This window comes from Manis javanica, chromosome 9, assembly GCF_040802235.1.
Source record: "Manis javanica isolate MJ-LG chromosome 9, MJ_LKY, whole genome shotgun sequence".
NCBI lineage: Eukaryota > Metazoa > Chordata > Mammalia > Pholidota > Manidae > Manis > Manis javanica.
The window spans coordinates 51363145-51374298 of NC_133164.1; positions in this window are offsets into that span (position 1 = coordinate 51363145).

The window sequence follows — 11154 nt, forward strand, 5'->3', positions numbered from 1 at the left end:
AAGTAAGGCCGGCAGGCAAAGAAGGGAGCCTGCAGACAAGAGCGCACCTGGGGAGGGAGGTCACCTTGAGTGAGGAAGCCCACTGAGCTAAGACCAGAGCCTGCCTTCAGAGAGGTTACAAAACAGGTTTGGCCACGGCCCTGTGCATCCTGGGGCATGTGGAAAACAACTCTGGATCCTTCTCTAATTTTTAAAAGTTGGCTGAGAAAGTGAAGAGATTGTTCCTCCTTGGCAGGCTGCTGAATGGTGTTTTTCAGAATGCCCACAACCGTATGGGATTTGTGATCTGAGAAACCAAAGCAGTAAGATTTCTTTGTGTGAAATCTGCCTTTTCAATCCCTAAGGTCCAAAATTCTTTTCATGCCATAGTAAGTCTCGTTTTTAAAGGCAAACCTGCTTTCCCTCTGGGAAGAAAAAAGAAGCAGATACACTAACACTATCCGAAGGGTCGAATTAGCATTTTCTTCTAATTGAGAGTCTGTGCTAGACAATCGCCACTTTATTTCTCTTAGAAAGGTAGACACCTGGCCTGTTCTTTGCTCGGAGCTTGAACAGTTGTTTTTCTGAGTCTCTGATTGGCAGCACTACCCAAGACAGACACAGACACCCTGGAGACGGTCTGAGGGGAGGGAGGTGTGGGGGTCTGGATAAAACCCCCCATTTCAAAAGGCTACGTGACATTGTCCTGCTTCTCTAAAAGACTGCATGGAAATTTAATGCTCCTTCAGAGAGGCCACCTGCTTACTATTCCACCAGCAATGGACAAGGAATCCTGGTACATCCAGTCCACGTTGGACACACTCATCTGGTGGCGAGCATGCAGGAAGGCTGGAGTTTGCTTTCATCTGAAGCCTTTGCTTTGGAAGGGTAGATTATCATTTGTCTACAAGGATACAGGGAAGACTCCTTCTGAAGGCAGGGGCAGGTCCTTGACCTCTAAGGCTTTTCCCACCCTGTGGTGGTTCCTTCCAGGCCTTGCTGCAGGCCTCTTGAGCTGTCCTATTTTAGGGAACTGAATTCCACCTTAGCGCTTGAACTTGGCAGGAGCTGGTGCCCCTGTGCACAGTCTGCAGAGCAGGCTTAAAACGAGAACCCAGGCTGGGCTCTGCCTAAAGTCATCATTTCACATCTCATCTGTGCCGAGGAGTGAGGTGGCTGTTACACGAGCTGTGCCCTTTCTAGGGCAGCATGATAGCCTCAGAGGTCACACTGGGGTTTCCAAAAGCAAAGACATCCTGTTCTGGGATTTAAATAGACAAATCTTGCATTTAAGGAGTATAGAGAAATCTTCAAAGAGGGCTGCTTAGGAGGGATGTTTATGTGAATACAAAGCTAAGTGGGCCCCCTCAGAAGCTTGTAAAGAAAAGCTCTGGGAGGGCCCCATGGCGGGCATCCAGTGCCAACTATAACAAGACAGTGCGTGAGGCACTTGACGTGGTGCTCCCGTCTCAGTCTCAGGGCAGCCCAGCAAGGCAGGTGTCGGCATCTCCAGTTCACGGACAAGGAAGCAAAGGCTTCGGTCGTAGCAGCTGAGAGTGGGGGGACAGGACCCCACCTGGGTTCATCTGTGTCAAGCTCATGCTCCTGTCACACCAGCTGGTTCCCCAGCAAAGATCTGGGTTAGTCAGCCTCCTGCCGCACAAGGCTCAGAGGCTGGCTTCCTGGGGACTCTGATGAGGCAGAAATTTCCGAGACTTTGTCCCTTGTCAGTGAAGCCTGGTGTTTTCATTCATCTTCCAGGCAATGCCCAATAACCCCAGAGCTGTGGTCAGTGTTGTCATGGTAGCACATGACTTACTGAGGCTGGCCTGAGGAGTAAAAGCTCCAGGGCTCTCCTTCGCTTCCCAGGCTAGGCCCAGGGAATATGTGGAAAGAATGAAGTGCAGAAATTACCTGGAGAAGTACACAGAACCAGCTTCTTCAGACACGAAGCAGTACAGACAGCCCATCTGGCAGCCACCTAGCTTGGTCCTCAGCTGTTAGGGTCCAGGACTCCGGGGTTTCTCAGAGAACAAGCCACACGGACACAGAGATGAAAATCCAAGCAAAGTCTTTATTCAGCCAGCAAGCTGGGGTCGACAGCACCTCCCCTGACACGCAGGCCGAGTCCGAGCTGCCGACTCCCAAGTAACTTTAGGTATGGATTATATAGGATTTCTACAATCGTTGCCCCAGAGCCCGCACATTACCCCAACCAATGAATTTGAAACACATTTTATACTTTAGCCAATAGACTTGGAACGGGGACACGCCGAGTGCCTGACCTTTGCACAAGCATTCCTATGTGACTTATCAGGAGTTTCGTCCCCAGGGGGTCGTTTGCTCCTAGTCATCCAACTTAGGGCAAGGTCCAGGAATGTTAGCCTCACGTAGTTTCTATGAAAACTGGATGGTTCTGCCCTGTTCCCTGCATTCCTCTACATTCCCCCCTTTTCTTGATTAGACTGAGGAATCTTCCACAGCGGCATCTAGGGCCTGATATCTCTGTCGAAGGACCAGAAGTTGGACGGCGTTAACTCTTTCCCGCACAAATCTAAGCAGCCTATTTACTATGCACGGACCAATCATAAGCAATAACAGCAGGATGATCAGTGGCCCTGTAACAGCCGAGAGAAGGGTAGTGAACCAAGGTTTGTATTTGAACCAAGATTCAAACCAGCTTTCGCTACTGTCATATTCTTTACGCCTCTATTCTAGATCTTTCTTTAGCTTGGCCAGGGAATCTCTGACTGCACCTGTTTTGTCTACATAGAAACAACACTCTTCCTTTAAGGCCGCGCACAGCCCACCTTCTCTTAAGAACAAGAGATCCAGGCCCCTTCTGTTTTGTAGGACCACCTCAGCTAAGGAGGTAAGGAATTGTTCTAAGTCTGATATTGTCTGTCGAAGTTATTCTAGGTCCTGGTCAACAGCCCGCCTCAGAGCTGTGAGCCCCTGTTCTCGAATTACAAGGGCTGCGACCCCTGTACCAGCCCCTGCATCCCTAGGGCAAAAAGGGCCCCAATGGTCAGGGCAGTAACAACTTCCCTTTTTTCCCGGCGGGGGTTTGGCCATTCTTCCCAATAAGAAAGGAGGGACTCATGAGGATGATACACTAGGCGTGGTAGAATGGCCACAAGTACACAAAACTCACTGTTAGCATTGAACACAGAGGTGGATATGGCCAGGGTGAGGCCTGTCTTTGAACAGAGCCACCAACCCGAGGAGGGTATAATCTACTTGTCCTGCTTCCATGTATTGTACGTGTAGGACGAGTATAACTGGCTCCAGGCTGTCAGGACAGTGCTTACACATGTTCCAGCGACTGAGACTTGAGCGGTTGTAAGTCCCCTCGGCCCCCTGTCCCAATAAGTGGTGTAGGAGCCATTTATCCCAATTGCCTCATAGAAGGGGGGTGAACCTGGATAGCATAACCAACAGGAATCCGTGAAGGAGGGAGTGGTGCGGTTCAGAGTCTCTGCGAATGCCTGCACCATTTCCCATAAGGGGTTACCTAACCCAGAGGGACTCGAACCCGGTTTTCCTGCGGGCCCTGGAATCAGCTTCACAGATGTAGCTTCCTTGAAAGTCCATACGAAGGCACTTATCAGCAGGATCCCCTTCATCTTCGGCTTAGGTGTAGTTTCAGGGGATTCGCAGGATGCTGCTGCACCTTCCACTCTTCCTCGTGATCTCCCGAGTCCTTATGAAGCAGGACTTGCCGAATATGGGTGTGATGTACCCAGGGAGCGATACCATCAACCTTGAGAGCAGTGGGGGTGGTAAACAATACAACATAAGGTCCTTTCCACCTGGGTTCGAGAGTCCGTACTTGGTGTCTTTTGACCCATACCATGTCTCCTGGGACTATGCCATGTTCCGGGCTCAGAATTTTTCCACACTCGTAATACGCTTTAATCAGGGGCCAGATTTCCTGCTGCACTTTTGCAAGAGTTTGCAACAGATTCAGATAGTCAGGGGCTGGGTCCTCTGCACCGGGAAGCTGCACTCGCCGAATTATGGGTGGAGGGGCCCCATACATTATCTCAAATGGAGTTAAACCATGTACATAGGGGGAATTCCGAGCGTGGAAGATGGCTAAGGGAAGGAGGGTCACCCAGTCTCTGCCAGTTTCCAAAACCAATTTAGTAAGGGTCTCCTTCATGGTCCGATTCATTCTTTCTACCTGCCCAGAGCTTTGTGGGTTATAAGCACAGTGTAACTTCCAATCTACTCCCAAAGCTAGGGCTAGTCCTTGCAGGACTTTGCTAACGAAAGCCAGGCTGTTATCAGAACCTAGGCTTCAGGGACCCCATATCTGGGGATGATTTCCTCAATTAATCTTTTTGCTACTACCTGGCTAGTCTCATGCTTGGTTGGAAAAGCCTCCACCCACCCGGAAAAGGTATCTACCATAACCAGCAAATACTTATATCCATACTTTCCTGGTTTTACTTCGGTGAAGTCTACTTCCCAGTTTCTCCCTGGAGCCCTCCCCCTTTCCCGGGTACCTGCCGGGTGCAGCCCTCTTGGGGCTGGTCTTAGCATTGCACAGCTACCACATTCTTTTGTGATCTGATGAGCTGCCTCATTCTGGTGGGGAAACACCAACTGCGCAGACTGAAAAAGGCTGAGCAGCTTTTTCCAGCCTAGATGGGTGGACTTATGCAGATTAGCAAGCATGTACTGTCCTAATGCTTCTGGCAGGATCAACCTACCCTCTTGGTCTCTACTCCAATTTCCCTCCTCAGACACTTCTCCCGACACTTGTTTCCCAATCTACTCAAGATCCTGGGGGGAATACTCAGGTTTGGGTGGCAAGGCGGGCAGTTCAGGTATGGGTATTTCAAAGGCTGCAAGTACAAGGGAGTCCAAGAGGGCTGCCTCTTTAGCTTCCACATCAGCATGGTCATTGCTGATGGCCTCAGGTGTCTTCCTTGATTGATGGCCCGGTACGTGTATAACTGCTACTGCTTTGGGTTTTTCAATAGCGGCTAGTAGTCTTTGGACTTCTTGCAGATTCCTCAGTCCCTTCCCTCCCGCGGAATGGAATCCTCTTTCTCGGTAGATGGCACCGTGGACATGGACAGTGCCAAAGGCATACCTGCTATCTGTATAGATATTGACCCGCCTGCCTTCTGCTCTTTCCAGGGCCTCAGCGAGAGCAATAAGTTCCGCCTTCTGTGCTGAGGTGCCAGGGGGCAGGGCTGCATTCCAGACAACTTCCCCTTCATGGGTTACTACTGCCGCCCCTGCTCTTCTGACCCCCTTCTGCACAAAGCTGCTTCCATCCGTATACCAATTTAGCTCACAGTTTGGTAACGGTGTGTCTTTCAAGTCTGCTCGCACCTGGATAATTTCGGAAAGGATGTCTCTACAGTCATGGATGGGGGTCAACAGATCTGGGTCTGGCAGAAGGGTGGCAGGATTTAGGGTCACCGGGTCAGAGAAGGCAATTCGTGGAGAATCTAGCGGGAGCCCTTGGTAGTGGGTGAGTCTTGCATTTGTCATCTATTTTCCTGGAGGATGCCTGAGGATCCCCTCTACTGTATATGGGGTTGTTACTCTCAAGTTCTGGCCAAAAGTCAGCTTGTCTGCCTCTTTTACTAGTAGAGCGATGGCTGCTAGGATACGTAGACAAGGTGGCCACCCAGAAGCCACTGGGTCTAGTCGCTTGGACAAATAGGCCACCGGTCTTTTCCATGGGCCCAGCTGCTGAGCCAGGACTCCTTTAGCCACTCTTTTTTTCTCATTTACAAACAGGATGAAGGGTTTTTCTGGGTCTGGTAGGGATAGGGCGGGGGCTCGGAGGAGGGCTTCTTTCAGTCTATCAAAGGCCTCCTGTTGTTCCTCATCCCATTTCCAGCCTGGCCCTTCTCTGGTTGCCTCATACAGCAGTCGGGCTATTTCTGCGTACCCTGGAATCCAGAGCCTGCAGAACCCGGCTGAGCCAAGAAATTCCTTCACTCCCCGGGGTGAGGAAGGGACGGGGATAGTCAGGATAGTTTGTTTCATGGCCTGTGTTAGCCACCTGGCCCCATTAGATATTTTGTACCCCAGGTAGACCACTGACCTCTGACAGATGTGGGCTTTCTTGGCGCTGGCTCGATATCCCAGTTCACCTAGTTCAGCCAGCAAGATCCCCGTGGCTTCTTTGCACTCCTCACGGGTTTCTGTGGCCAGCAACAGGTCATCCACATACTGTAGCAGTGTCACACGGGGGTGGCTCCTGTGAAAGGGCTCTAGGTCCTGGCTTAGGGCTTCATTGAATAAGGTGGGAGAGTTCTTGAAGCCCTGTGGCAGTCTGGTCCAGGTAAGCTGCCCTTTTCTTCCTCCCCTTTGCTCCTGCCACTCAAAGGCAAACAAAGGCTGACTAACTTCAGAGAGTGGGATACTGAAGAAGGCGTCTTTCAGGTCTAGAGTAGTATACCACACGTGCGGGTGGCAGGTGGCTGAGTAGGGTATAAGGATTGGGCACTGTAGGATAGATGTCTTCTACCCTCTCATAGACCTTTCGCAAGTCTTGCACCGGTCTGAAATCTCTACTGCCAGGCTTCCTTACTGGAAACAGGAGCGTATTCCATGCAGATTGGCAGTTTTTAAGGATTCCTGTTTCCAACAGTCTGTGGATATGGGGTGCTATCCCTTTCCTAGCTTCTTCCGGCATTGGATAGTGCCGGACCCGGATGGGTAGAGCCGCGGCTTTGAGTTGAATAATGACTGGGGGTAGATGTTTAGCAAGACCAGTTCCTCTGGTTTCGGCCCATGCAGAAGGGAACTTCGGCAACCAAGAATCCATTTCTCCCTGGCCCCCCTTTTCTTGATCCACCTGAAACAGACGATGTTCATTGGCTAGGGACAGAGTTAACACATGCACCGGTTGTAGGGGCTGCCCTTCTCTGTCCATGATTTTTATCCCTTCAGGTTCAAAATGAATGCACGCCCCGACCTTGGTTAGTAAGTCTCTGCCTAACAACAGTGTGGGGCTCTCAGGTATGACCAGAAATGAGTGAGAGACCTGATGCCTTCCTAGGTCCACTTTTCTGCTAGTGGTCCAGGCACATCTCTTAGACCCTGTCGCTCTTGGACTATACTTGTGCGTCCTGGGTTCAGGGGACCGTGGGCCTGGTTGAGAACTGAATATTGTGCCCCAGTATCTACCATGAACCCAATGGGAGTCCCCTCCATGCACAGGGTTACCCAGAACTCAGGGAGGGGTGCCGAGCCCTGTCCCCATCAATTCTCCTCTCCTAGGTGCAGGGTCTTAATGGGGTTCTCTCCTCCTTGTTCCCTCTTTTTGGGGCACTCCCTCTTCCATGCCCATATCTCTTACACAGGGCGCATTGATCTCGTCTGAGTCAGGATTGGCGGGGTCCTGTTCCTTGAGGTGGCCTAGGGCTTTCCTTCACCCCAGCCAGGAATATCCTGGCCATTTCCTCCCTCTGTTTCTTGTTCTCCCTCTTCTGAAATTCTCTGTCTTCTTTCCTATTTTTCTCCTGCATTACCCATTTCTCTTTCCTCAGCCTTTCCTCTCTATCTTCCGGAGTTTCCCTAGCATTGAAGACCTTCTCCGCCTGCTGCAGCATTTCCCTAATAGAGATCTCCCCCAAGTCCTCCTGCTTGTGGAGTTTCCTCCGGATATCGGGGGCTGCCTGGTTGATGAATGAGAGGACTACAGCTGATCTATGTTCCTCTGCTTCTGGGTTTATGGGGGTGTACTGCCTGTAAGCGTCAAACAGCCTTTCCAGATACGCGGCTGGGCTTTCCATTTCCCCTTGAACAATAGTTTTCACCTTAGCCAGGTTAGTGGGCCGTCTGGCGGCCGCCTGGAGACCGGTCATCAGAGTCTGGCGGTAGACCCGGAGACGCTCCCTACTTTCTGCAGTCCCGAAGTCCCTATCCGGGCACGTAAGTGGGAACGCCTCGTCGATGATGGGCTGGAGGGTAGTGGGTCTTCCATTCTCTCTGAGGACATTTCTCCTGGCCTCATTGAGGATACGCTCTCGCTCTTCCATCGTGAAGAGAGTGCGGAGTAATTGCTGGCAGTCATCCCATGTGGGACGATGGGTAAACATAATGGACTCCACTAGACCTATAAGACACTTGGGGTCCTCCGAGAAGGGAGGGTTCTGAGTCCTCCAATTATAGAGGTCACTAGATGAAAAGGGCCAGTATTGATATTGTTGAGCGATGCCTGTACCGATGGTACGTACAGGCAGAACCAGCACTGCTCCTTCTGAGGTGGAGGAGGGAGCCTCCCCTTCTTGTTCCCTGGCCCCCCGAGGCCTTAATTGCATTACTCCCGCTCTACCTGGCGCCCAGAGTGGGGCCAGGGTGGGGGAGTGTGGGGAAGCTCTTTCCGGCCTCCTGCCTCCCTCTGCTGAAGAGTCTGGGGAAGCTGCGGCCGCCTGATTCCTGCTGGGTTCCCCGGCCTCGTTTTCTATCCTCCCAGCAGCTTCACCCCTTTCCTCCACATACGGGGGTGGCCGCTCAATCAGCAGTAGGGGGTAGAGAGGGGAACTGTCAGGGAGGACAGGCGGCGCACTTGGGTTTTTGGCCCTGTGATTAAGGGGCTTTAAATCTTCCTGGGCAACTAGGATGGAGGCCTTTGGTGGGTCGGTATGAGGTTTTCCCACAAAAAAGGGCCTCAGCCAGGAAGGGGGATTCTTGGCCAAATTTTCCCATACAAGGATGTAGGGTAATTGGTCAGGGTGGCCCTCAGGGTTTGGCCGGGAGATAACGGCTTTGACTTTACCAATAAGATCCATGGAAAGAGAACCCTGGGTCGGCCAACCTACTTCAAAGGAAGGCCACTCGATTGAGCAAAAAACATCGAGCCTACCTTTCTCGATGCTAAGACCCATATTCAGGGCCTGTTTCCTAACCTTCGGAAAATGGGAAAGGATCAGACCTTTAGGAGTAGCCTGAGTCTAGCCTATAGTGAAAAATACGAGGAAGACAAGGGCGAAAAGGTAGAGTTGCCACTCTAACAAGATGACTGGTGTATGTGCTTGTGAATGGGTGCCTGTTGTTGCACAGTTTTTCTTCTGCGGGGGACGCAAATTTATCTGGGATTTGCGGCTGTGACCCCCTTATCCTGTCATGGGAGTCTTCTAGCGGCGGGTGCCCTAATGGCTCTTAATTGCCCAACCCGCGCCCGCGGGGAATGATTTAGTGGCAGAGAGGAGGAACAGAGAGAACAGGGGAACTTTAGAGCAGGGAGACTTAAAATAAAAAGCGCAAAAAGAAATATAAACCAAAACCAAAACACAATAAAACAATCAATGATAACACTAAGCACACACACCACATCTGATCGCACTCGTTCGGACTGGTTCTTCTTTCACTCTGGTGCGCACCATACTCACCACTTTCAGGATCCTCAAAAACTCTCGTGATTCTCCCGAAAGGCGTCCACTTGGACTGCCGCATGGTGACGAGCTCGATTCCTTCCTCTTCGGGCTCCAGGTTCCTGCCGATCGGACTTGCTTTCCTAAGGCTGAGTCACTCGGACCCTAGGCCCAGGATTGGTCACCTGGACTTCACCCAGGATCACTAACCTGGGGGCTGGGACTACCAACCCGGACTTTCTCACTCGGGGATCACTAACCCGAGACCATACATGGGATGGCAACTCCCGCTTTATAATGGATTTATGCAGACACGAGGGGGCGACCCTCGAATTACACCGACCCGTCCGGACAATTAGACCTTGCCTCCAGCCGTCCCTTGTTCTCAGGGAAGCCGCGCAGATCCCGGACGAGCCCCCAAAATGTTAGGGTCCAGGACTCCCGGGTTTCTCAGAGAACAAGCCACACGGACACGGAGATGAAAATCCAAGCAAAGTCTTTATTCAGCCAGCAAGCTGGGGTCGACAGCACCTCCCCTGACATGCAGGCCGAGTTCGAGCTGCCAACCCCCAAGTAACTTTAGGTATGGATTATATAGGATTTCTACAATTGTTGCCCCAGAGCCCGCACATTACCCCAACCAATGAATTTGAAACACATTTTATACTTTAGCCAATAGACTTGGAACGGGGACACGCCGAGTGCCTGACCTTTATACAAGCATTCCTATGTGACTTATCAGGAGTTTCGTCCCCAGGGGGTCGTTTGCTCCTAGTCATCCAACTTAGCGCAAGGTCCAGGAATGTTAGCCTCACGTAGTTTCTACGAAAACTGGATGGTTCTGCCCTGTTCCCTGCATTCCTCTACACAGCAGGGTCAGATTTACTGGAGCTGACATAAATGCCTGCTGAACTCCATGGCTGCCCTATTTGCTTCATGCTATCCAGTGTCCCCATCATGGCACCTGTTTGTTTCATATTCTGTTCATTTGCACAGCCTGTCTCCTCTACTAGCCCATGAGCTGCTTGAAGGTGTGTGTGGTGTCTCTCCTCCCGGTCCCCCAGGAGCTGGTTTGTGCCTGGCACGTGGTAGATTGAGGCTTGACTACACTGAGTTGAAAGGAGTTCGTGTTAGAAGTATCTAAGAGAAGCTGCTTAGGCCTTTCTGGCACAAACTGCAGTGAGAACATGAAGTTAATAGCTCCTAATTTTTAAACTCTCTTGGAATAATGGGAATATAGCTGAACTATGAGGTAGGAGAACTTATTCTAATCCTGGCTCTGCTACTTTCTAGGTACATAATTTAGGGCAAGTTATTTAATCCATATGAGTCCTGGTGTAAAATATATAGGCTTATTAGGAGAAATGAGGTCTCATAGATGAAAACACTTGTAAATGGGGAATGCAAGGTGGATAGTTTTTGTGCTATCGAAAAAACATTAAGAGTAAGTCCAGTTATTGTAGCAGGTCTTGGGTTTTGTTTGTTTTTTTATTTTGTTTTGTTATCTTAAGGACACACACACACACACACACACACTCTCTCTCTCTCTCACTCTCTCTCCTCCTATAGTCATTATCCAAATCAAAATATAGAACATTTCTAGCACCAAAGAGGCTCTCTTGGGGCCCTTCACAGTCAACAAAACCCCAACAGCAACTACAGATCGAACTTTCCAGTTCTCCAGTCTTGGGATTCTACCTGGAAATCTTTTTGTTTTGTCCATTTCTGTAAACCCAGCACCTATTCCCCAGCCTTCCAGTTCTGCGTGTGCAGGGTGCTCTCCCACTCAGGGAAGTTACTCAAGGAGGTGAAAGGCACAAGACCA